Source organism: Macrotis lagotis, chromosome 3 (genome assembly GCF_037893015.1).
Source record: "Macrotis lagotis isolate mMagLag1 chromosome 3, bilby.v1.9.chrom.fasta, whole genome shotgun sequence".
NCBI classification, from domain to species: Eukaryota; Metazoa; Chordata; class Mammalia; order Peramelemorphia; family Peramelidae; genus Macrotis; species Macrotis lagotis.
Window position 1 is genome coordinate 247,547,060 of NC_133660.1, and position 25,030 is coordinate 247,572,089.

Consider the following 25,030-nt stretch of genomic DNA (forward strand, 5'->3'; position numbering starts at 1 on the left):
CCATCTGTAGGAATTTTTTTTCCCCAGCAATGAGGACTATTCTATGGAGATCTATCAAAATTTTCTTCTGACCTGATACTCTTTGAACCTAATGGCAGCTTGGGTTCATGGCCATAAGATAAGTCTACTTCTCTCTAGATTTTCTTCTTGAAGATTTTCAGACAACTTTGGGTTCAAATCATAGCTTTCTACTTGCTATTTGAATGATTTTAGACACTCAGAAAGATCTAATCACTTTCAATCCCCTTTTTCTTTTCTATAGAATAAAAGGTTTGCACTGGATGACCTACTTTATCTCTTCTAGCTCTAAATCCCATGATACCTGTGAAAACTGATTTAACTGATCAGGAGATGTAGGTAGGGGAAGGTTGTCACTGTGGTAGTTCTCAAACTTACTTTGAACTAGCCAAGGAAGGGCAACCATGAACTGTCAATGAGTAGCCTGGAACAATGGGAAGAGCAGTCAGCTGAATAGTAGTCCTAAGAGCCAAGTTTAGTTCAGACACTGTTTACCAGTTAGTTGTGGTTATTTTGGGCAAACCAATGAACCTTTCTGGTGCTCTGTTTCTTTACCTGAAATATGAGTCTAGCAGTTGGCCTGCCTACCTTCCATTCTTTTACTTGAATGCGTTTGCAAAAGTAGCAAGTGTTAATAAAGGAAAGACATTTTCATGAAATTGGTAAGAGTACTGTAGGCTTAGGAGTCAGAACCCTGGCTTTCCAGTACTAGTTCCAGTATAGCATTTACTAGTGCCATGACTTTTGGGTTAATTCCTCAGCTTCAATGAATCACACATTACTTACTATATAGGGTTTTTTTTCTTTAAAAACATTTATTTCTTTGTTTTGAATTTTTTCAATTCCCCCCTAATCTTGCTTCCCTCCCCGCACCACCCACAGAAGGCAGTCTGTTAGGCTTTACATTGTTTCCATGGTATATACTGATCTAAGTTGAATGTGATGAAAGAGAAATCATATCCTTAAGAGAAAAAAACAAAGTATAAGAGATAGCAAAATTCCATAATAAGATAACTGTTTCTGTAAATTAAAGGTAATACTCTTTGGTCTTTGTTCAAACTCCACAGTTCTTTCTCTGGGAAAAAATGGTATTCTCCATCGCAGTTAGCCCCAAATTTTGTCTTATAGTTGCACTGATGGAATGAGCAAGTCTATTAAGGTTCAACATCACCCCCATGTTGCTGTTAGGGTGTACAGTGTTCACTCAGCATCAGTTCATGCAAATCCTTCCAGGCTTCACTGAATCCCCATCCCTCCTGGTCTCTAATAGAACAATAGTGTTCCATGACATACATACACCACAATTTATTAAGCCATTCCCTAATTGTTGGACATTCACTCAATTTCCAATTCTTTGCCACCAGAAATAGGACTGCTATGAATATTTTTGTACAAGTGATGTTTTTACCTTTTTTCATAATCTCTTCAGGGTATAGACCCAATAGTGGCATTGCTGGATCAAAGGGTATGCACATTTTTGTTGCCCTTTGGGTATAATTCCAAATTGCTCTCTAGAAAGGTTGGACGAGTTCACAGCTCTACTAACAATGTATTAGTGTCCCAGATTTCCCATATCCCTTCCAACATTGATCATTGTCCTTTCTGGTCATATTGGCCAGTCTGAAAGGTGTGAGGTGGTAACACAGAGATGCTTTAATTTGCATTTCTCTAATAAGTAGTGATTTAGAGCAATTTTTCATATGACTATGGATTGCTTTGATTTCCTCATCTGTAAATTGCCTTTGAATATCCTTTGACCATTTGTCAATTGGGGAATAGCTTTTTTTAAAAAAAATTTGACTCAGTTCTCTGTATATTTTAGAAATGAGACCTTTGTCAGAAAAACTAGTTGTAAAAATTGCTTTCCAATTTACTGCATTTCTTTTGATCTTGGTTACAGTGGTTTTGTCTTGCAAAAGCTTTTTAATTTAATGTAATTGAAATTATCTAGTTTGTTTTTATATATGGGGTTGTTTTAATAATCAAATGAGATAATGTATCTAAAATAGTTAACAAGCCTAAAAACTTTCTATAAATATTAGATCTATAGCTAGGTGTATATGCCTGTTTTTGGAGTAAGGAAAGTCTGGATTCAAATCCTAAAACTGAAACATGTTGTGAGTTGAATCCTAAACTCAATTTTCCTTGGGGCCTGGCTTGGAGGTATAAGAGTAAAAGGGTGAGAGAAAGAGAACGTAACATTTCTGTAATGCAACAAATTTGGATCTGATGTGAATGTGAATTTTCTTTAGTCACAGTTGTCCAGATCGACTGGATATAAACTTCAAATATGGGCTTGATGTACTTCTAGTTAGACTATATTGTTTAAACTTATGATTCTTATACAACCCATCAAAGCCCGCTGCCAGTTTTGTTCTATGTCCCTATAAATGCCTAAATGAGTGGGCAGACCTTACAGACTTGGGACTAGTGGACTGGAGATTTGGGATATGTAGATTGATTTATGTGCAGACTTGACCCTTTGCTTGTCCTGTACTGACATTCTACACAATAAAATGGTATAAATTTCCTCTCCATGCCTCCACAGCTTTCCTTTGGCCTCTGAATTAAGGAACCTGCAGAAAAGAGAATAACCTTCAGAGCTCCTACTGTACAATTGATGAACTTGGCAGAATTTATCTGGGGCCAAAATCTCCAGACTTAAAATTGGCTACGAGGATGGGATTTGTTTGGGATCTTCTGGGGGAACAGATCAGAGAGCACAGCACTCAAGGTCCTTGGTTGTAGAAGCAGTTAAACTTAATAGATATTAAAATCACTGGTTCCAGAACTTAACAAATGCTTGTTGACTGACCATATATATTAAAAATGTAGTATTTATTTAATAAACAAAATTTATAAATGTATGCCTCTCTATATACCATATACATATATATATATATAGATAACAGATAGATAGATAGATAGATAGATAGATAGGAAGATAATTTTCCAGAGAGCAACTAGAATAGCTTATTGAGCAGGGAGAAATGAAGACATTATTACAGCCATAAGTCTTAGAGAGTTGCCTGAGCTGTAAAGAGGTTTCAAAAACTTGCCTAGGGTTATGAAGCTAGTAAGAGTCAGGAGACAGAATCTGAAATCTTTCAGCTCCAAGCTCAAATTTCTTTTCTTTTTTTTCAAACTTTTCTCTAAATTTCTTCTCCCATTAAGAAAATACCATTATGAAACACATTCAAAATGTCAGATAAAATGTTAGTTCCTCAAGGAACTTTTGTTTTTTATTATTCTGTGTTTTTTGGGGGAGGGGAGATTATTAGCAATTCATAGTACATTGCCCAATGATTAAATTTTTTAAAAAATATTTGTTGCTTGCTTAACTGACTTAAATGTTGCCATGGGTGAACTACCCTGTAGGAATTTACCCCCTAGCATAGATTCTCTGAAAAAAATAATTCAAAATTTGAAAAGTAACCCAGGAATATTTTTAAGTCCAACTTTCTCTCCCCTCCCTCCCCCTCTCAACTTCAAAGTTGATTTTTCAGACATGGAGAGCTACAAGGAGATCTACCAGTTCAGGATCACATTTTATCGTTTTCACATCAGCAGGGCTCATCAAATTCAGTTTTTGTTTGTGAACTTCAAAGTAGTTCCCCCCCTCCCAACTATATTATATCACTTTTATTCTGTTTTTCCTATGGTGATTTGTATCTATTTACATCAATTTTCAAGCTTTATTGGGCTATTGCTGTGCAATGACTTCAGCAGCCTAGAGTCCCACCAAATGCTTGAGAAATTTCCAACAGGCCTAGCTGGCAGAATTGTGGAGACCATATAAAATGGAAAAATATTTCATTCTGTGCTTACCTCTTCCTGCTTTATTTCAATCATTACTGCCTTGCTCTAGGGATGAAGACACGATGTTCAACAATATACTTATTTCTCTGTCTTGTAAGTAGAAAGAAAGCTTCAGCTATTTCTTTTGATCCAGAACTATAATTTCATCTCTCTAGGGAATTCTTGGCAAGAAAACTCCCTCCACTGAGGCTTATTGGTATTTGATCTACAACAGCATCTTCTAGTCTTGCCTGGAACACTAGTTAAATGACTTGCTTGTGGTCTCATACTTAATATGCTACAGAGGCAGTACAGGAGCCCAGGTTTTCCTAATTCCTACAGCAAGTTAGCTATCCCTTTATCCCAGCTGCCTCACATTTATCCTCTTAATTGTTTTAATACTTATCATTTCCTCTCCCCTTAGCTTGTGTAGTTACTGATTATGGCTTCCACTTAAGAAAATAAGTAAAGGGCCTATCATTTTTCTTTAAGCATTATAAACTAAATAGTTTAAACAGGGTTTTATCATTAGCAGTAGGGAGAGAATATTCATTTTCTCAGAAGTCATTGAGAGAGGTTCTCTTCAACCTTTGTCTGAAGTTCATTTTATGATGAGTAGAGGAAATCTCTAGACTCATGAAGAGGTCTGAGTTCCAATTCCAGTACTGCCACTAATTCACTGTATAACCTTGAACATATCATTTCATCTTGCTTGGAATTGTCAAATGATTTGATATCAGAAATGGAAAAGGTCCTAATGAATCATGCTGCATACCTATAGAGAAAGAACTGATATTCTAAATACAGATCAAAGTATACTATTTCTCTCTCATTTTTTCTTCTCCCTCCTTTCCTCCTTTCCTCCTTTCCTCCTTCCTTCCTTCCTTCCTTCCTTCCTTCCTTCCTTCCTTCCTTCCTTCCTTCCTTCCTTCCTTCCTTCCTTCCTTCCCTTCCTTTCTCTCTCTCTCTCCTTCCTTTTTTTCCTTCCTTCCTTTTTTCTTGTCTTCTTATACAGAATGACTAATATGGAAATATTTGACATAATTACACATGTATACCCTATATGGAATTGCTTACCATCTCAGAGAGAGCAAGGGGAAAATAGGGATAGAATTTGGAACTCAAAACTTTAAAACAAATATATTAAATTGTTTTAATGTGATTGGGGGAAAATATTTTTAAAAAAGAAGAAAAATACCTTAGTGTACTATTGGCAGAACTATGATTTTTTTCTGGACAATCTGGAAAGCAATTTGGAATGTTTAAAAAGTCATTAAATTGTGATTAACCCTTCGTAAAAGAAAGAAATGAAAATGGTTTAATAATGGGAATGACCCTAAAGAAGGTGCATTATCAGTTACCTTTTACTCCCCTCCAAAGGCCACACTGGGTTTCTCTGCCTCCCTTTAAGCTGAGCCATTGGATTGCATATGTGTTGTCTCCCTGAAATCACAAATCAAAGTTGCATCGTTTCCTCCACTGGTCTTCTGCAGCCAGCCAGTGGGAGAGGAGAAGATAGTTGATGGAGACTGGCAAGTTTGAAATATGGTAAGACCTGGATGATGATAGAACAAGAGAGCAGTGACATTTAGTAAAGAGAACAAATTATGGTTGAAATGCTTATCTATAATGTTAAAAAATGGGAAAGGAAAACAGTAAGGTCAGGGGGGAAAGTGATAGACTAGGAGACCAGAGAAGTTATGGGCTAGGAATTCAATGAGTAGTAAAAGAACTATAGGGCTTAGTGAAGAAAGAAGGAAGAAGGAAGAGTGAGTCAGAAAGCTAGTTGAAAGGGTTGCTGATTGTGATCAGAGAAAAGAACTTCAGAATTCTGGATCACAGTTGTGGAATAGTCATGAGTGATGGTGATATTTAAGACTGTACATGTCTCTTCATGTGCCCCCAGGAAATAGATGGCTGCTACAAGGATCTTCATAAGATCATGTAGATATGGGTTGAATCTCAAAGACTTTCATGTCTATTCTAGCTCTAATGATCTAATCACAGTATGTTTGTCTTCCTTCAAATTCATCATTAAATCCAAAAATTCTAGAAAATAATAAGGGGAAAAAAGTTCATCTCTTCTTTCCCCATCTTCCTTATCTGTATCTTGGAAAATATGTAAACTGCTTGACTACAAAAGACAGGGATCACATTCATTATTTTATTCTGTATTGAAGGGATTTGGTTCATCTTCACTAGAAATTCATAATACCCTAAAGGGACACAAATACCTTAATTTATTATATTTATTAGGTGTGTTTCAAATGCTAGAATAATTTATCCATCTCTCTCTCTCTTTTACTAAAAGTAATGAAGACAAATAAAGTGTGTCATCCTCCAAGGGACTTATGGAAGTGGTAAGGGAGAGAAGTACGAATGGAAGTAGACATTCCTTCCTCCCCTCCTTCCTTGATATTCCTACTATAATTAAACCAATTTTCTTTGTCAATGAGAAGAAAACCTTTGGTGAAGGATTAGTGATAACTAGGAGAGAATCATTTAAAAGGTTTTGAGTTGAGTAGATGAAATATAAAGGATTGGAGGGCTTTATATTAATAATTATATAATTTATATTTATATGATTTATAACAGCAAACCAACTTGAACTGAACAACTGAGGCACTGGGTTATCATGCTACAGAGTCATGAGGAGTGGCAGAAAGGAGAGAGAAACATTATTCATTCACTCCCAACTCTTTTGGGTGTTGGGAACCATCTAAAGTGTATTAGGCAAGGACAAGATATGGTGAAGGCTTCTATCAGAAGGGTCCTCCTTGAACTAAGGATTGTAATGACTGGTGGTTATCCATACACCTGTTGGTAGAATAGTTGATGGTTTCTATTTTCCTGTTTTGCCTTTCTCCTTGATTGAGTCAAAATTTCCAGTCTTAAGAGCTCCCTGACTCTTTTGCATTTTACAGTTTAAGTTAATTTTTACAACTTCCTAATTACTATATTATTTCCTTTTTTGATAAATATTTGTTTGCTACCCATGATTTTGTATGTGTATGTGTGTGAATTAAGTGTTTAGTGAGAGCGGAACTAAATTGATTGTGTTTAAAATGATTGTTTTCCTCCTAATTTGAGGGATGGCCAGAATGACCAAGAAAAATCTTTTATCCAGACACCCCCCCCAAATAAACATTGTACTCCTAGACTGAAAATATCTAATGTATAAGAAAGGATATAATTCTATCCCAACACCCCTTTTAAAGATAGGAGAGCAAAGGAGTAGTCTTTCAATTATCACCATTTCCCTACTTTCCACAAAGGTAGAAATCACAGCCTTCCTTGGATGCATTGAACAGGGAATTCCAACCCTCAGATCCATCTAAATAAATCTCAATAACACAGCCTTCTCTTGTTCCTCATTGCCCAGTTCAAAATGCTACTTACATACATAAACTCTCAGTGATATTATGAACTGCATGCTTGTAAGTAGAAAATTGCTTTAATTATAGTAAGAATATCAAGTTGAACGTTTCCCAGTGGGGAATATTAGTCAGGACAGTTGGAAATTGCCTCAAAGTGAACCTGGGCCTTTTGTTCCAAGAGTATCTGAACAAGTGAAAAAATGTTTTCTGTCTTGTGATATAGTAATATTTATTTAGAAATTGGTGCATGTGGAGAATGAAACCATATGAATGGATTCCCATTTTCCTCCTCTGCAGCAGAATTTAAACTTTTTGACCACAGAAACATCTCTCTTTGTTCTTCTATTCCTCTTAGCACAGTAAACTCTTTAAGGACACAGACTATCATTTGCTCCTTTATCCCCCAATGCTTAGCGCAGTGCCTAGTACAGAGGAGATGTTTAATAAATGTTTATTGATGGATTGGTAAATAAATGCTAGTTAAATTAAACTTAATTGAATCCTCCTTGTATTAAAGTTTATAGATATCAGAACAGGAAGTAAAGAAAGGTATTTATTTATATGCAGATTGACTCTCAAGCTAATTATGAGTCAAAAAAGAGATAATTATGAGTCCCATATTATAATAATGTTTCATACAAAACTTTCATCAAAACAATCCTTTGATGTGGATAAAATTATCTCCATTTTACTTGGGAAGAATGTGAAACTCAGAGAGAAAGGCTCCATTGTGGGGAGTGTTGGGTCTGGACTCAGGTGGACTAAATCTTGAATTTTTCTTCATATTCTTATTAATTGTGCAATCCCAGGCAAGTCCCTTGGCCTTTCTCATCCTTTATTTTCTCAGCTATAAAACAGGAATAATTAGCATCTACCTCAGTTGTGAAGATCAAGCAAAATAATAGCTGTAAGATACTTTGTAAACCTTGTTAAATTTTTATTTATTTGTTGTGTGCCTACCATATGCTAGACACTGTCCTAGGCAAGGAGATAAAAATAAAGCCTTTCTTGTTCTCCAGGAGCTTATATTTCCATTTAGGGAGACATCATGTACACAAATAAAAATATGCAGAATTTATACCAAATAATGAAAGGGAATTTGGATGATCAGGAGAGATGAAAGCATTACCACTTACCTCAGTATAGTCTGAGTTCAAATTTAGGTAGATTATTCTGCCACCTGGAAGGTGCTGTGCTTTGCAAGGGGTATTGTGGAAGAGAAGTGATTTGAGGTAACTATATAGTCACTTACTCCTCAAAAATCTCCCCCAGCAATGGTAGAAATTCCAAACACTACTATTTTGGGTATATATTTTAAGATACTTAAAGATAGAAGCAAATGTCCAATTAAAGCAAAAATATTTATTTTTATATTATCAAAGACCTGGAAACAAAGTGGGTACTCATCTATTTAGGAATGATCAAACACATTATAGTATGCAACTAGAATGGAATAATAAGAAATATCAAATATGAATTATTAAGAGAAGTCTGGGAAGGTTTACGTGCATTGATATGGAGTAAAATAAATAGGACTTCAAGAATTATATACAAAAATAATTGCAAAAATAAACAAAAATATCACTAAAAGGGGGTTTATTTCTGAGGACCTGAAAAACCAATAATAGTTCAAGAAAATAATGCAACATATATCCCTCCCCTCAGGAGAGAGCACCAGGACTGACTACTCAGATAAAATGACATCTATATTATCACACAAGATCACTATGGTGGTCCATTTCACTTTTTCTTTGTTACAAAAGAGAATTCAGTAGGGGACAGAAGAATGTAGCTATACAGAAATGATTGTTATAAAAGGCAAGTCATAGACCTTTTAAAAATTTATTCCACCACTAAAATCCTCACAATTTTCTACTGTTAAAGTACTGCCTTAAAGAAAAATCCCCACAAAACCTTAACTGAGCATTGTGTAATTATAATGATTAATCTTAATCCTAAAGAGGAAAGAAGAAAATGTACCTCCCTCCTTTCTTTGCAAAGGTGGCAGACTGTTGAGTGTAGAACATTGCCTATTACTGTCAAACTCAATTAATGTGTTAGTTGTGCTGAAGTTTTGTTTTTTCTTTCTCTTTTATATTCTTTTTATATGGGGTGGTTTTCTGTGATGAAGGGAGTAAAGGAATATTTTTGGAAACAAAAGAGATATGAAAATAAAAGATATCAACATGTTTGTTTCAATTTTTTCCCTCTTTTAAGGGGCACATTTTCATGATGATTAAAAATTTAAATTTTTAGTATCTTCCTGGGAAGATATTCTGCCAGGCAAAAGAGAGGGGTGAGTAATAAGGGACAGTGAAAGGGGAAAGAGAATTTATTAAGGTCCTTTCAAAAAATATTAAGTCAAGGCTGACCCTAATTGGAAGATTTCGTTTGAGACTAGCAAAAGGAAATGTCTCCTTATTTGGGCTTTGCAGTTTTTAAATGAGCAAAGAAACATGATCAAATCATTGGTTTTTAGGTAGAGTGACTTGTCTAGCAATTCTTTTGCCTGCAGTGAGAGGAAAAATGGTGCAGGGGAGGCAGGACTATGTAAATGAATATGCCAATGAGGCCTTGGTCATCTAGCCCCTGATCTGGAAGCTTCCACCAGCACTGCAGCAAGCCATTCATTTTACAGGGACCAGACACTGGCAGAGCAAATTTGTTTCCTTGAATGTTATTTGTCCTGAGTTTATCTCTTCTTTAGGGGGGAAAAAAGGAGCGGAGGTGGTGAAGAGAAGTGGGGGGGCAGGAACGGAACAAGTGGGCAGCTATTAGTGTTTGCAGCCAGGCCAGACTGCTCACCATCTGCAGCTTGACCTAAGAAAGCCTGGCTTTTCCTTCTTTCTCGCCCACATTTACCTCCAAAGATTGTCTGGGGCCATTTTTAAGTCAGTTCCAGACTGACTAGAAGCTGGTTTCCCTCCTGTCCCCTTCTTCCTACCACTCCCCCCTTCCCTGCCCCCAATAATATCTGAAACCCCCTGGGCCAGTCTTTGGATTTCTGATAGATTTGCTTCCACCTGTTTCTACCAACATGTCCCCAGAGACTCACTTGTGAGCCAGGTTTCATGACTAGGCCAGCAGAGTGTATTATAAATTATTTATGTGCTAATTATGCTTCATTAATTTTTAACTCAAAGTCTTGCTTTCACACCAAAGAGAGTTCCTTGCAATGCTATCATTTCCACAGCTCCTACAGAAAACCTGCTTAGAAGAGAGGGGGAGGGGGATGGGAGGACCAATGGATAAATAATGGTTTAATAAAGATACAGTTTGTATTTTTATAGGAGGAGTTAATATAGTTTGCAAAACCTGTGGGCTTTTATTTTTTATTTTTAGGAAAAAACCTAGAAGTAGCCTTATTAAGATTACAAAGGGTATGTGTGTGTGTGTGTATGGGGGGGATAATCAGTTTATCTGAGAGATTTCACCATCAGTAAAGTCCTCAGAAACTCAGTTTAAAAATGCCAGGACACGTATCTTGCATTTCTTTCAAGACCTTTTAAAAATGGATCTTCTTTGGATAGCATCTATTCAAGAGCATCCTTTGCTTTACAATATCTGTTCTCTTCCCTTAGGACTTAGTGATTCAATCTCAGGGATGTTTCTATCAATCTTTACCCCTCACAACCTCAGGAAATCTCTTGTGCCCAAAGCAATTGCTTTTTAAGAATATGGTCTGTGAGTGTGTGTGTGTGTGTGTGTGTGTGTGCATATGTGTGCCATATGAAATGAAATTGCATTTTTTCAACCATCTTTTGGTGTCTCTGGCAGCTATGCAGCCTCAGAACATGAAATCCTCTTTCATCTTTTTCTTTATGCTAAAATCTGATTTGTAACCTGGGATGACTTCCCAAAATGGGAAAGTTTTGGGAGAGGAAGAAAGAGTGAGAGATAGAGAGAGAGAGAGAGAGAGAGAGAGCTGTAGAAATAAATATATAGACAGACAAATTATATCTATATCTATCTCTAGCTCTATATTTAATCTATTTCTATCTATCTATCTATCAATCGATCTATCTATCAAGAGATTTAAAAAGCTGGGGAAAGTAAGGACCTGGCTATAAAGAATCTGGCTGAATGATGTCTCTGCAGCTCCACCCCTAGCTCAGACTTCATTATGGGGTCTTTTCACTGTCACTTTATACTACTTTTCCTAAGTGCATTTTTATCCTGGAGCTCACTTGGTGTAGTTGGTTATATGATGCTGCATATAACAATTTAATTTGCCTTTGAGGACTACTTATTTGATGTGTATGTGTGTGTGTGTGTGTGTGTGTGTGTGTGTGCACATGGGGGTGTTTTTTATGCAGTGGTTAATCAGCTGATTTTTATTGAGCTCCTATTTTCGACAAGACAATATCAGGGAGTAGTGGATGGTGGAGGGACAAGAGAGGTCAGATTCTTCCTCTTTTCAATCTCCTGCTAAGAGCCCTTGCCAGTTTCCCAGGTTTAGAGCCAGCATCTCTCCTTTCTAATCCGCACCTGCATTTCTTTCCTTACAATAAAACCCATCTATTCAGGAGAGCCTGGGGGAGAATGGACAGTGAGGTTTCTAATTTGTGCTAGAGCCCTTGAAAATGTGGGATTCATAGAATCACATGTACCCAGATGAATGGCAGGATTTCAGTTACCTCTGACAGCCAAGGAGGGAACAGGAATCAGTGCAGCCAAGACAGAGACATGTCCTTAGGAAGTGGAGAGGCAGGGAAGCTTACCTGTCAGTAAATCCTGATAAAACAGTCACCTAGAGTCCAGGAAGGGGAATCTTGCTTGGAGATAAAGAAAAGCAGCCTGTGGAGAAGAGAGAGAGTGTTTCTGCACAATAAGCCTCCTATAAATCCAGGTCACACCTATTCCCATCTCTAAAGCAAACCAGAGTTACCCTTTAACCCATCAATCTACCCTAGTGTTGGGCCATTTAAACAATAAAACAAATAGCAGGTTTTCAGACATTCCAGATGGAGTTATGAATGAGAGGTAGACATCCCTGTTGATGGAGACTGGGCTTTGGTATCAAGAGAACTTCCTGATTCTTCCATGTGCTGACTGTGTGACTGCTCATTTCTCTGAAGCCCTCATAGTCTCAGAAAAGTCTCTAAGATTTATAAAATAACAGAAAAGTCTCCTTTGATGATGTGGGTTTCTTTTTAGGGAGATATATACACAAATGAAATCACAAGTCCAGACTAAACAGCGTCAAACCTAAAACACGAATATGCTTATTTTCTGCAAACACTCCCACAAAACTAAAGTGATTCCTGCCCTCTATGAACTTATGTTTTTGGAGACAATCCTTATTCACTGTTTTATAGAAGAAGGTATAGACAAAAGAAATACACAATGATGCACTTCCCTTTTTAACACTCTTTGGAGATGAACAGGGTTCTACCTGCATGAAGCTGATTGGAAAAGAGATGGGAGGGGTATCTTGGATGCTTAGTCACTTAGAGTGAACCCTGGAAAGACCTTCCCTTAGCAACAGTCTAGTATTAGCATCTTGGTGACACTTAGTTCCTATCTCCCTATTTTCTCACCCTCTTTGCTGCATATAATGCTCTTATCTCTTGTCATTTTTTCCAGTGACAATGGAAAAAATGTATATTTTCAAATGCAACTACCTGTGAAAAGGGAAGCTTATGGAAGGAAAAGAGGTTGATCTGCAGCTGCGCACATATAATGACTAGACTTAGGAAAGCTGCTACTGCCCAAAGTTTCAGTATATCAATCAATCAAAATATCTGTGGTTATCACCCCCCCCCCAGACTACTCAGGGAGCTCAGCTACTTGACTCATGTCTCCTGTGGTTACAGATCAGCCCTGGGATCTGGATAAATTCATAATTCCCTGTTCCCCCCGCCCCATGCTTTGTGATATAGCTGTTTGTGATATAGTTTAGGAGGGCAGTCACCACCATTTTGCAATGCAAAGCAGAGTTCACCTCAGACAATACTAAGAATCCCTAATAGATTTCAGCTCTGGCTTCAATTTGTGCCTATTCCCCGGAAATTAATCAATTTTTAAAGGCCAAAACCAAGGGAAGAGATGACAAATCCTTTGGGAGTCTATGAGAGACATAAGAAATTCATTTTTAAAAGTCAGGTGGACGATTTTTTGTTTTGTTTTGTTTTTAAACCAAATAGGCATCTCTCGCTTTAAAACAAAACCTGAAGAAATACAGATTCTTAGAGTCATATAGCTATTAAAGGAAAAAAAAAAGATTAGGGACTAAAATGTGGTCATTTATTTTGTTCCTCATATGGCAAAGCACTCAGCTTGTTTCTGAATATGGCATTCAAAGTGTCTCCTCTTACATGGAAAAGCCCTGTAATGTTCGGCACATCATGAAAAATTAACATGGTCTGAGTGGAGAAGGCCATTCTGCTACCGAACCTTCCTCCCTATGGACTATTGTCACATGTTAAAAACTGACAGAGTTTTGAATGGATGCCTAGCATCACTGGTGAGACTGTTTGTGGTCCTGGGCACTTTGTTCATTCATTTTGTTAAGTTAAAGTGTATTGTTAGATATCTTTAAGATCATTAAGTCACTTGATTTAGATATTGCCCTATAAGGAATAGAAACAAGAAAACAAACTCAGCATCCTAAGGTTTAATATTCTACAAAAGCAACTCAAGGTCTTTTGTCCCCGCCACTTTCAGTTAAGACAGTACTGCAGGCACCTACAGAAAGAAAAAAGAACAAAAACACTGGCACTGAATATAACTTCCTACCAAATAATAACAGCAGCTCATATTTATCTAGAACTTTAAAGCAGTTTCTTTCCCTGTAAAATTTTGATAATAATAATAGCACCCTATTAATAGGGTGAGAGCTATAAATGAGTTATTGTGTATAACATGTTTGGCAAAGCATAAAAATCTGAGTTCCAGATATTAATAAGAGTTAATGTTGTATAATAGATGGAGAGCTGGTACTGGTATCAGGAGGACCTAGGCTCATTCAGATCCTGCATCTGACCCATCTTGACTGTAACCTTGGATAAGTAACTTACCTTCCCAGTACACATGACCACTTTTTAAGATTGTATTTGTAGAACAGATGCAGACATGATTCCTCATTAGGAAGTTCCTTCTGATACTGAGAAAAATCACAAACCTAGATCCCACACAAAAATGGTTTATTGCTGTCTTTTTCATTATCACTTTATTTGTGCTACATGGTAACTGAATAGGTGCAATTAGAAATATCTCCCTTTGACATATAGACTCACAAAGGTTAAATGAGTTGCCCAGAATCTCTCTCTCTCTCTCTCTCTCTCTCTCTCTCTCCCTCCTCTCTGTCTCTCTCTGTCTGCCTCTGTCTCTCTGTCTTTCTCTGTCTTTGTCTCTGTCTCTGTATCTTATATATACACATCTATACATGCATGTATATGAATAATACACAGACACCTAGAAACAGAGACAAGACACACAGACACATATGTATGTCTATGTATATATATTTCCATATACATATAAATAAATATACATACACATACCCACATCTCTGAGACAGAATTCTGAACCCCATATCTTCCTGACACGAGTCTTTTATTCTATCTACTGCACCACACTGCCTCTTGCCTTATATAAACACTTCTCTGTTTAGCTTATGTAAAACAGCTAACAACCTAAAGGGAATTTAAAAAAAATAAGTGGGGGGACTGGGTGAGACTGGGTGAAGGGGGATGTTATCTTTAGCAATAATAGGGAATTTTGAAGAGGGAATTTAGAGTGGGGAGAAGACTTCTTTTCCGCATATATTGAGTTTGCAATGCCTCCCACTCCATTTTTTGTTAGTGTTGAAAAAATAGCTGATTCCTCTTCTTCAGTAGCTGCAGTGTCTGTCCTGAAGGGAAAAAATTGCTTTGTAATTCTGCAGCTCTGGTGAGTTATAAGGAGACATGTCAGAAACATCAGAACCACTGGGCTTTGGAGTAGATGCTCTTAAGGGTTTTATTCCTGTCAAGTCACCTTGAGTGTGACACCTGAACTATGAGCCTGGGTGGCTCGAAGGGTGATTGGAAGAGAGGAGGACCTGGGTGGATGGGTGAGGAATGAGTTCTATTCTGAACATGCTGTTTATGAGATGCCTCCAGGATTGTCCAGAAGTCAGTTTATGAGCCAAGAATATGGCTAAGGGGGAAGGACTGCAGCTGGCCAGGTAGATCAAGGAATCTGATCTGCTTAGAAATAATTGATCTATGGATATTGATGAGATCACCAAGTAAGAGAATATAGAGGGAAGGGTTAAGGACCTAGGAGAGAGTCTGATTAGTTAGTCTAATTAGTCTGATTAGCATAGGATGAAGAATAAGCTTTCTATAGGTAGGTGGCATAGTGGATAGAAGTCTAGAGCTAGAGTTCACATCCTATCTCAGACATTTCCTAGGCTGTGTGTCCATTAGGTAAATCACTTAACTTTTTCCCAGTCTTGATTTCCTCATCTGCAAAATGGGTATGAAAATCACATTTATATGAAGATAAACTGAGATGATATTTGTAATGTACATTGTAAACTTTAAAACATTATATAAATGCCATTATTGTTGTTATTATCTGTGAATCATTATCTGTGAATCATCCTCCCCCATTGGGGTGTGATGGAGAACAGTGAATGGGTCCATTTGGAGTAGAGGATTTGTTAAAGAAGTCATGGGAGAAAAGGCTGAAACAATAATATTGGATGGTGACCAAATTGAGATGACTATAAATGTCAGCCTAAATCATATACTGCAAGGAGCACTCAATTTGGACTTGAAGAGTCAGAGGATTTTGGCTTGAATCGTGATTTTGCTATATGTCCTTGGATAAATCACTTAGGTTCTCTGAATCTTAGTTTACTTATCTGTGAGTTATGCTGTTGACTCACAGAGCTTGAAGTCCACTGAAATCCATAGATTTTTTTTTCAGGTGATAAGACTAGCTAATCTTTGCCACTATTAGATTTTTCTAAGGTTGACCTCATCGTCTGGATCACTCCAAGGATGATTCAGAGCAAATGTGAGTTTTGTAGAATTGCTTCAGACACTTTTGGCTAACCCAGAATTGAAATGGATGGCATGATAGTGTCAGAGGTAGGATGAGGCATTTCTTCCATACCACAACAACCCTTGGGAAAAAGAGAAGTGATAAGAGCCCAACTAAGGAACAGGCAGGATAGAGTTAATCAGTATCTTCCATTTCCAAAATCCCGTCTATTCAGGCATTGCCATTAACAAACATTTAAAGAGCAGCTACAGGCTGGGTCCTCAGTACTCAGTGAAACTGAAGAAGTGATAATGTCTCTGACCTTGAATTTCTTAATATCTGGCTAAGAAGACAAGGTAAAGATAATATTAAGGGATAATTAACACAGAATGAGACAGAACATTTTGTTATGAGATTTCAGAAGATGGACTGCTGAAGAATGAATTCTGGAGAAAGTTAAATAAATCTTTAAAAGTTTTTTAAAATTTAGTACTTATTTAGTATTTTATTTTCCTACAGTTACATGAAAAAACAATTTTTAACATTTGTTTTTAAACTTTGAGTTCCGAATTTTTTCCCTTCTTCCCATCCCCCCCCCAATGAGAAAGCAAGCAATTTTACACGGGTTATAAGTGTATATTCAAACACTGCCATAATGGTCATGTTGTGGGGGAAAAAATAGATTCCCCTCCTCCCCCCAAAAGAAAACAAAGTGAGAAAAGTATGCTTCAAGCTGTATTCACAGACTGTATCCAGCTCTTCCTCTAGGTCTGAGATAGCATTCTTCATCCTAAGACATTCAGAGTTGTCTTGGGTTAGTGTATTAATGAGAAAAGCTAAGTCATTCACAATTAATCATCTTACAATAATGCTATTACTTTGTACACAGTATATTACATTTTGCTTTAGATCTTGTCTTTCCAGGTTTTCCTGAGAGCATCCTGCTCATCATTTCTTATAGCAGAGTAGCATTCCATCACAATCATATACTAACATTTGTTCAGTCATGCCCCAGATGATGGACATCACTTCATTTTCCAATTCTTTGATACCGTAAAATAGCTAGTATAAATATTTATATGTACGTAGATTCTTTTCCTTTTTTTCATTTCTTTTGGGATATAGTCCTAGTAGTGGCATTGTTGGTTCAAAGGGTATGCATGTTTTTTTTTTTAGCTTTTTCGACATATAGTTGAGGTGAGTCTAAAAGGAAACATGGGACATAAATGAATGGAAATGAGGCTAAAAAGCCCCCCCCCAGTAGGAGAAAAAGCCTAAACAAAAGCACTTTGTGAAGTGATTACTACTGGTATAAAATGGGGAACAGTGGGTAGATTCATTTGGAGTAGAGGGGTTGTTAAAGCAGTACTGGGAGGAAAGACTGGAATAAGTCAGGGGATCAATTTGAGATGACTCTGAATGTCAGTCTAATCCATGCAGAGCAAGGAGCAATTGATTTGGACTTTTAAGAGTCAGAGGACCTTGACCTGTATCCTGACCCTGCTATTTAAAATATCTATATGATCTTGGATAAATGATTTAAAGTCTATGAACCTCAGTTTAACTTTATCTGTGAGATGAAACACTTTGGATTTGCTCATCTCTAAAGTCCTCTCTAGTTCCAAATGTATCATTCTGTAACTATTCTCAAGCAATAAGGAGCCATTGAAAATTCTATGGAAGACCTTTTTTAAAAATAATTTTTCCTTTCTAAATAGAAGCGTAGTTGATTCCTTTTTCTCTTCACCCTTCTCATTTAAGCCTTAAGACTAAATAATGGCCTTTCTTTTTAGTAGTATCTCTTTACATTCTCTTTGACCGTCTGTTAATAAAGCCAAGATTTGGATCAGTACCTCTGTCCCATTCTGTGGCTAAACAAGTATGATTTTTATTTTCTAGTAAATGAAAATCTACCTCTTGCTGGCTGGGAGGCAGATTAGAAAAGAGAGTGTAAAGAATTTCTCAGCAGGGTTTTCTTTTCTTCAGCTTCATAAGGCAATTGGAAATAAGCCTGGGTGAAGAAAGAAGAGAAGCAGAGTTAAAGTGGTCCTAGGAGAACTCTGTCCCAGTCCCAGATGGAATCTCTCAGAACCTCTTAGCTACTTTGGCTGAATGTCTGAAATAACAAGGGTAAAATTTCTTAAAGTGTTTTACAAATCATTTTGCCTCTAGAACTGATGGGGAATGAATGGAATAGAATCATCTCAGCAGAACGCTGTGTATATTATATCAACCTCATGTAACAAATATTACCAAGTCATCTATAATAAACTTTTATCCATCATTGTTGAGAAATGTAATATTCTGGCTAATATAAAATTATAGTTAATAGAGAACTGCCATATATACCAGATGTGGCCAGAAGCTTGGACCCTGTCCCCAGTGTAACTTTTGGCAAGTAACTTCACTCAGCCTCAGTTTTCCCATCTGCGAGAGAGAGAGAGAATTTTATTTTCCCCAGACAACTTTCTAACTTTTAGGGTCTGGCCACCTTGGGATTTCACATGCCAACAACATCATAGGTCCATGGCACATAAGACTTGTTGTTGAGAGAAACCAATGAGACAATCAACAAGCATTTATCGAACAACTAATTTGTGTCAGAAACTATACAAGGTCCTTGGAATACAAAGGCATAATTGAAATAATACCATTCATCTAGGCATCATGCCAATGTGCTTAGGCAGTTTGCTATGTTAGAACAAACACCAGATTTGGAATCAGAGTTTTGACTTTGAATTTTGGTTCTACTAGGAACCACCTAGGTGAACACCGTCAAATCAATTCCCCTTTCCAGGACTGTTTCTTCGTTTATAAAATGAAGGATCTTTAATTAAATGAATTCTTGAGTCCTTTGGTATAATCTCTGGCAGGACTAGACAGCTTTGTACAGAAAAAAAAAACCTGTACCATGGCTTCAGATTGCATCCATAACACAGTAGGCAATAAACATGGAGGACTAGCGATAATAGGAACCCTGGAAGAGAATGTGAATGATTCAGTCTAATCCATCACCACTACTGAAAAGAAATTCAAAATATATGCCCTCCTGAGAGAATATACTTTTATATATATTCACATTGCACATTGGCTTCCATTTGATTTTTCTTCTTTCTTAAAACACTATTTTTAAAAAATCATTAATCCTAAATCCCTTGAAAATGACATTTTCTCAAATTTCCTCACCACATTCTATATTTTGGACTAAAGAGTTTTCACTTATTTAGAACACTGGTTTTGTGTATAGTCCAAATAGACATCTACCTACACGGTCTGATTCTAGAAGTAACATAAAAAGATCTATTTGACCAAAAACATTTTCCACATTGACTCACCATAGCAACTCAAATTTCTATTATTGGAAATTTATTCCTTTCATGAGGTAAATGTAGCTTCCAGGAATTCTCTTCTGAACTGGACATGTTCCTGGAAGTTGGACATTAATAGCAATTACTATCCATTAACATGTTAGCATGACTTGTGCTATCTGATTAATTTTAGTCACTCTGCAACTCTCATGGGAATGTGACTCATGATAGAGAAGTTTACTTTGGGGGGTTGGGGAAGATAGACCAAGTTTGCCTGGGAAGAACCCTGGAAAATAGTGATAATATGAATCGAAGGAGAAAAAATGATGTCACCTTTTCCCCTGGAACAGAGAACATCAGGGCAAAGGCAGAATGTGACAAAAGTTCTCTTCCAGAGGATCTCTCATGTTTGAAATTGTTAATTGTCTTTGGAATTTGAATATATCTCTGGGGTAATGATTATTCATTCAAAGGATTGTATATTTCTCTTTTTGATAAAATTTTTCTTTGTAGCAAGTGTGTTCTGGTCCATTATACCAGAAGCAAGAAAACTTTTGAGTTTTTTTGAAGGGTACCCCGAGGATTTTAGGTTTCATTTTCTCTAATGCCTTCAACTTGAATTCCCAGAAGCTGTGTTTCTCCCATTGTTAGGTGCCTATGACTGACAGGTATCAGTTTGTCTTAACTACTTTAAACTCTTACAAATGGATATTTAATTTTAAAAATAGAGTAATAACAAATGTATAACTATGTCCTCCTCCAATACCTTGGCATATACCTCCAATACCTTCCTTATTCCACTTTGATCTCAAGGGAGAGTGGGCTCAACCTTTACAAAAATTTCTATATAGCATTAGTCTTACTGAGTACAAATCCAAGGAGATACCCCTGCCAGATAAGTTTCTGTCTAACTATTAGTAGGTAGCATTCCAAAGGACATCTTCAAAGACCATTTCATGTTCTTTAGGGCATTATTATGGAGCCAGCTATAAAAAAATAATTAAGAAATCAAAACAATAACAAAACCAGTCACTGAGAGGCTGAAACACTCCTTACTCCTCACATAAAATGAAAGAACAAATGCCAAAGCAGGGAAAGAATCCTGGGGTCACAATTCACAAAGGCCTCCAAGGGGAGAGAACCCAAGTTTCTTCTCCTTATAGCATTGTCACCCACTATACACCCTGAGGGAAGGAGTCATAGATCCATCAGAATTGAGCAGCTAAACAGAATGTAGCCAAAGAGAAAAATGGCCAGGGTTCTTCTTTTTGAATATCTCCTATTCACCATAATAAGAATACTTGTACGCTACAAGAATTATATAGATATATACATAGAGAGAGAGATAAAGAACATTATCCTATATTACTCCAAGTTCTTACATCATGCTTCTCCGGGAAGTATACTCTCCCACATTACAGAGTTGTCTTCAGAGACACTCTGCATACGAACCAGGTCCTGTATTGCTAGTGATATTATAAATTTTCCACTTTAAATTGGAGAATTCTCTCTCTCTCTCTCTCTCTCTCTCTCTCTCTCTCTCTCTCTCTCTCTCTCTCTCTCTCTCTCTCTCTCTCTCATCAGAATCCATTTTCCTAGTTTTCCGTAGTAAGGGAATATGAATCTAAGTAAATGGAAATATAAGCCCAAATATACCAGATTCTCTGTGAGCTCAGGGTTTCTGACACATGTTACAGATTTCAAATATATCCCATTTTTATCTATAAAACACTAGACCAGTTGCTTTAAGTTCACCACAGCCTTAGGAAATAAAAAGAACAATAATTCACCTTTTTATAGTGCTTTATGGGAGCAGAGAACTTTCATGTAAATTCTTCAGTTTTTTAAATTTTTGTTTTGTTTTTTGCAGCTGGCTCCATAACAATTGAATAGCAACTTGAGCTTCCTTATGCTATTGCATATGTCCATCCCACATAGTTGGAATTCCTTCCTTCCTCATCTCCAGCCTTCTGTGATCCCTTGAGCTATTTCTTCTGTCCCTCCAAAAAAAAACACCATGTATTTATTCACCATGTATTTATTTTGTATATATATATATATATATATGAATATCCATTAAAGAGATTGCCTTTCGGTCTGCAATATAAGCTCTCTGAGGGCAAGAACTGTGATCTCTAAGATTGGTATTGTGAATATTAGCTACCAGGAGTCTATGATTTTGGGGCAGCTAGGTGGCGCAGTGGATAAAGCACCAGCCCTGGAGTCAGGAGTACCTGAGTTCAAATCCAACCTCAGACACTTAATAATTACCTAGCTGTGTGGCCTTAGGCAAGACACTTAAAAAAGAGTCTATGATTTTGCTGATAAGGAATTCTCTCTGTGGTCACTTCCTATAAGTTAGTTGCTTTAAGCAAATACAAATCTCTTTATCTTTTTTTCTCTTTGTCTATGTCTTTGTTTCCCTTTTTTAACAAGGGAAATTGAGGCTGTGGTTAAGTGATTTGCCCAATATTAGGCATCTTGCTAATAAAATGGCCAAAATTCAAAGCCAAGCTGCTGATTCCAAGTCCCATGCTCTTTCCCCTCTGCCATGGTCAAAATGCTACTTGGAAATCGCATTAATCTTCTTAGATATGCACTGCTTTTGCAGCAATTCCTAAGGGCACGCTCCAAGCCACTCTTCATCTGATGTTATGTTGAAAAAAATTACTAATATTTTTTCATTTATATAAGTCCAAGTCCCAAGAGAAATTGCCCACATTCATGTATGACCTAATGTGCAGACTAATGTAGGAAAATATTTTATTAACAAAAGGGCATTTTGGTTCATAAATTCCAACATGTCATGGTTGCCAAAAAGAAGAAAAAAATAAATTTCAGTCAAAACGCATAGGGTTTCTTTTAATAATGAAAAATACCAGAAGTGCCCTGCTAGTGTAATGTTATTGTATTGGAAAGGAGTTATAAATTTTATGAGATGTAACTTATTTATGATGAAAAGGAGGAGGGAAATTGATTTTTTTAAAAAATATTTTTTCTGCATTGCCATCCAAAGAAGGAAATATTGCAGAAACTCCTAGTAAAGTTTACAAAGATGATGATGTACTTTTAATAGAAGACAAATGCTCTGGGATGTTAAAATGATTAATCAAACAGATAAACTTTTTTGCATCTGTCTGACATCATGATGGAAATTTTTTGAGGTGCTAGTGATAGAAGAGCAGAAGAGTAACGGATCACAGATTGCACCAGGAGCCCTGCCCGCTTCCATCCTGCAAAATACTGATGGGGAGAACAAGATGTATTCAAGCAACATGCACAAAGGATATGTGCTCTCCCTCTAGGTTGCCCAGATTCAGGTTTGATGAAATTCTGGTCACGTTGGAGGGAGCCCAGCCCTGCTTGCATTTAAATCAGCTTGCAGAGAGTTAGTGGGGCATAGAGCCTTGTTGATCCAGTACCTCCATCCATAATTTATTTCCCCTAAATCAGACTGGGCTCATTTCCCACCATTTGATACATGATATGGGAGGCTGTATAGGAAATTCTACATGCTAAACTGTGTTCATGTTCAAAGCACTTATAAATGTGGATCAATTCTGCCACTTACACAAAGAGCAACCTAAATGGAAAGGATTCTCATGAGAATGTTGACCAGGATTCTATCTGTCTGCCCCCTTTTTGACAAATGGGGTGGACACTGGATCTAGAAAACTAAACACCCCATTCCCTGAAAAATTTGATGGGTCAGCAAGTATACCACTTTCTTTGTCTTTCTAACTGGAATATGATATCTGGTTTCTGATTTATTCCCATTGTATCCTAAGGGATTCTGAGAAAGAAGCAAATAACAAGAAAAGAAAGACACAGGACTCCAAAAGGTAAATACTGTACCTAGAACACTGGTCAGGAAGATCTGAATTCAAAGCCTGCCCCAGATTGTTAGTATTTGTTTAAGTATTTGTTAGTATTTGTTTCCTCAGCTATAAAAAATGGGGCTTTTAATACCTATTTCTTATTGTGCTCTGAAATGAAATAATGTGGGTAAAGTGCTTTGCTAACCTTAAATTGATATATGGGTGAGCTCTGTCATTTTTTTTTTTGGCATAGGGGATTTCTGATAAGGAATTTTGCCCCCTTCAAAGTAGATATTCCAAGTGAAAGATTTTCTTGCTGAAATGGCAGGAGCATCATGTATTGGGAATTATAGTGGACAGAGAATCAGAAGAGAGTAGGCTGTGAATCATTCATTAGCTATTTAACTATTTACCATAATCACTGGTGAATCAATTTATCCTAAGACTCAGTTTCCTTATCTGTAAAGTAGGAATAATAATATCTATCATGCATATCACTCTGCCAAGTGTTCTAAAGTTCAAATGAGATAATGTTGGAAAAGCAAAAGTTTAGGTAGCTTGCTAATAAAATAGCCAAAATTCAAAGGCAGGCTGCTGAGTCTAAGTCCCATGCTCTTTCCCCTATACCATGGTCAAAATGCTACTTGGAAATCACATTAATCTTCTTAGATTTTTTTAAAAAAAAGACTGAATTCATGATTTCATCAGTTTTTGAAACTCCTTCTACCAGTGAATATTGATTGAGAATTGCCTCTAGTTTGAGGTCAGTTTTATCCACTAGGCAATGCAAAAGACTATATATGTATGTATGTATATATATATATATATATATATATGTATATAGTATGTATCTCAGATATGATTATTGATACCACTATTCATCATTTTTGGTTTAATAGTGACCAAATCCAGTTGCTTCTTTTCCTATCAACAATTGAGAAACTAAAACCTTTATATTTGAATAATGTTTTCCAGGTTTCAATGAACATTTTCAAAGCTCTTCACATACTTGATCTCATTTTGTCCTCATGATAATTCCATGAAATAAATGGGGTTGATGTTTTCATCCCTATTTTGCAGGAAAGGAGACTTGAGGCTCTGAGAGCTGAAGTAACTTGTCTCTGGTTCACAGAGAGTGAGTTGCAGAGGTGAAAGTCCAGGTCAATCACTTTATCTACTGTGCCATTCATTGAAAAATGATTTCAAAAATGACAGCATTATTTAGGCAAAGCATCCAACCCATTTGTAAAATACACAGTTGTTCCAACACTCCTCTTGTGCCTTTGTAAAAGATTTGGGGGCCGATGGTATTTATAGGCAGGCAACATCAAAAGGTAGTTCCCTGCTTAGTTGCCATTCGAAGGCTAGCTTGGGTGTCCCTTGTGAGTCATTTGGTATTCATCAGGGGCTCTGGGTCTGCCTTCCTTAGGATAGTTCTCATGAATCTTTAATTCCATTTGAGCTCAGGGATGCCAGAGTCACTTTCCATCAACCTTCCCACTCAGCTGCTTTGCGCCTGCCTCCCCAATGCACTGTCAGACTCCCTTTTGGAGATGGATTGGGTGCTGGACAGTTCAGGATTTGAGACAAAGAGGTGAAGGTCACTTGTACTGCAGACCTCCCAACTGGTGCCAACCTAGGCTTCTCTTGATATCTGATTCTGATAAAACTGTACCTACAAAAAATGCAATGCAATCTTAGAACTGAATAGAATCCTAATTCTCTAGTCCTCACT